This window comes from Pseudophryne corroboree, chromosome 4 (genome assembly GCF_028390025.1).
Source record: "Pseudophryne corroboree isolate aPseCor3 chromosome 4, aPseCor3.hap2, whole genome shotgun sequence".
Classification (NCBI taxonomy): Eukaryota; Metazoa; Chordata; class Amphibia; order Anura; family Myobatrachidae; genus Pseudophryne; species Pseudophryne corroboree.
In genome coordinates this window covers 925,993,349-925,996,543 of record NC_086447.1, presented here as the reverse complement: position 1 = coordinate 925,996,543, position 3,195 = coordinate 925,993,349, and the positions used below count along the sequence as shown (strand labels likewise).

Genomic DNA, 3,195 nt, shown 5'->3' with positions numbered 1-3,195 from the left:
GTTTGGTTAATAGGATGTATTTATATCTATACACACAAAAGTGCTTCAAAAATTGGAAATGTTCTGGTTAGTCTATCACCAAAAGACTTGTAGGGGGATGTAGACACTATAGTTCTACATCCAATTCCTAACCAACCAGCACAAGCGAAGCTTGTTTTAATGAGACCTCAATGGGTCATGTTTGACCGGACCATTCTTATCAGGAGTATGTGTCCTAACAACAGTATATGCACATATAGGGGTGCCTGCTAGATTCCCCCGTAATTTGGAGACAATAGGGTTAGCTAATTTTAGCTTTAGATATCTAAAAGAAAGAAGAAAGAAACCAGAAGAGAAGAGGGAAAAAAAGAGGAGAGAGAAAGTGGTGATCCTGCTGTTGGTATCCGGTCGGAGAGGGTCATTAATTACAACACCGGGTATTCTCTGGGGGTCTCCCTCACAGGTACTGACCCAGCCCATCACCGTTTTGCTTCCAAGATCGGACGAGATCGGGCTCTGTCGGTGGGTTATGGTAGTAACTTTTTGACGCAATTGGTCGACCCAATTTAGGCGCAGGTTTTCACCTGTGAATCATAGATGAGAGTCCGCTGATATAAAGAATACCTTTATCTTTATCTTTAGCTTAATTTTCTTTATATCAGCGGACTCTCATCTATGATTCAAAGGTGAAAACCTGCGCCTAACGTAGACAGCAGATCCGCAGTTTGCCTTTTTTCTGAAATCTTTAATCAGTGCACTCTCATTGGTGGGTCGACCAATCGTCAAAAAGTTACTACCATACCCCACCGACAGAGCCCGATCTCATCCGATCTTGGAAGCAAAACGGTGGTGGGCTGGGTCAGTACCTGTGAGGGAGACCCCCAGAGAATACCCGGTGTTGTAATTAATGACCCTCTCCGACCGGATACCAACAGCAGGATCACCACTTTCTCTCTCCTCTTTTTTTCCCTCTTCTCTTCTGGTTTCTTTCTTCTTTCTTTTAGATATCTAAAGCTAAAATTAGCTAAACCTATTGTCTCCAAATTACGGGGGAATCTAGCAGGCACCCCTATATGTGCATATACTGTTGTTAGGACACATACTCCTGATAAGAATGGTCCGGTCAAACATGACCCATTGAGGTCTCATTAAAACAAGCTTCGCTTGTGCTGGTTGGTTAGGAATTGGATGTAGAACTATAGTGTCTACATCCCCCTACAAGTCTTTTGGTGATAGACTAACCAGAACATTTCCAATTTTTGAAGCACTTTTGTGTGTATAGATATAAATACATCCTATTAACCAAACATGGTGGAGTATAAGAGTGAGGAATTATTTTAAATGAGTTAATAAAAGTTATGTTTTAACGGGAATTTTATCACACAAGCTGCAGTGGATAGACTTTCTCTCCCAGTGTCAAAGCTGTCTCGTCCGGTTTATCTCACTGCCGTAGACGGAAGCCGTATTGCTGAAGGTTCCATCACTCAGCAGACCAAGTCGGTAGTTCTGGGAGTGGGCTTCCTGCATTCTGAGCTCATCAAATTCCTGGTCATACCAAAAGCTACCTATGAGATTGTACTGGGTATGCCTTGGCTTCAATTGCACAATCCACAATTTGACTGGTCTACCTTACAGTTTACGGCGTGGAGTTCCTCCTGTCTTCATTCATGTTTAGCTCAAGTATGTCCAATAAAATCTACAAGTATAAAACCTCAGTCTGGCCTTCCAGAGGCCTATCCAGGGCTGTCTTTTCGTATGGGCTCAATGGGCTCTTTCCCAAGGGCCCCAGGAGTATAAGGGTCCTAGGCTGATAGCTGAGGGTCCCCTATTTCCAGGGGCACCAGATTTTTGAAAATCGGCTCTAGGGAACCGGAGATATCTGACTTCAAAGCAGTGGTCCCCATCCGAGTCTGTTAATTGCTCTTCCCAGACAGATTTCTCGGGCTCTGTCTGACTTAGAGTTTTTCTGAGGGTTTACTCCAAAAGCTGGGACTCTCCCCTTTCAGTGAACACTGGCAGCTTGCCTCTAATATGCCCAGAACCAAAGATATCAGCCTCCCAGCAGTTGGTCCCTGCTCCAGACCCACACGCCTAATATGCAGTTTTATATATTCGTTGGTGGATTACTCTGGCTCCTGAACTCTGATCCCCAAGTCCAAAGTACCTCCTGAACGGTGAGACGCTCTAATTTTTATATCCCATTCAAAGCTAAGAAATCTTTTTCCAGGAACTTGAGATATCTGCAGTCAAGCAAGCTGCCCTCTCACCAGAAAATGAAGAATATTAAGGCCACTCCACTATCGACCCCTCCCCTACGTATTAAACACCCCCTACCACCCTGGAAGTCAATTACCGGGGCCCCTTGATTCATCCCAATGCCCCTTCTACAGTTTAGTTTTCTCCCTCCCGCCCCATCTCCCACCATCTGTGCAGTAAAGGAGTAATTAGCAGAAATTACTGCTCCAGGTCCTAAATGCTGAGCAGAAGATAGAACACCCCCCTACCGCCGGCGGGACTTCAAAGCTGCCACTGATAGCACCTCCCACCCCTACCTCTGGAGGATGGGTAAGGGCCCCAGTGCATTGCTGTGCCCAGGGGCCCACACTGCTGTTAAGACGGCCCTGGGCCTATCAGGAATTCACTGACGTCTTCAGTGAGAAAGCTGCTGATGTCTTGCTGCCCCATCGAGAATGGGATTGTCCCATCGATTTGGTTCCAGGGAGCAAGCCACCTAGAGGGCGTACATACCCTCTTTCAGTTCCAGAGACTCAAGCAATGAGTGAATATATAAAGGAGAATTTACAGAAGGGGTTTATCCGTCCATCATCTTCCCCGGCCGGTGCGGGATTCTTCTTCGTTAAGAAGAAAGATGGAGGACTACGCCCCTGTATTGATTATCGGGGTTTAAATGACATAACGATTAAAAACAGCTACCCGTTACCTCTTATCACAGAGCTGTTTGACAGAGTCGGAGGTGCCTCCATCTTCACGAAACTGGATCTTCGCGGGGCTTACAATCTTATCAGGATTCGAAGTGGTGATGAGTGGAAAACCGCCTTCAATACTCGTGATGGCCACTACGAATATCTAGTGATGCCCTTTGGTTTGAGTAATGCCCTGGCCATGTTTCAAAACTTTGTCAACAAAGTATTCAGAGATCTCCTGTATAAGTGTGTGGTAGTTTACCTCGATGACATCTTGATATTCTCCCGTGAT

At 45.5% G+C, this 3,195-nt stretch overlaps 1 pseudogene; it reads left to right on the top strand.

The window, feature by feature from the left end:
- Positions 1-767: 767 nt before the first annotated feature.
- Positions 768-886, top strand: LOC134912507 (5S ribosomal RNA; annotated as a pseudogene).
- Positions 887-3,195: the final 2,309 nt, after the last annotated feature.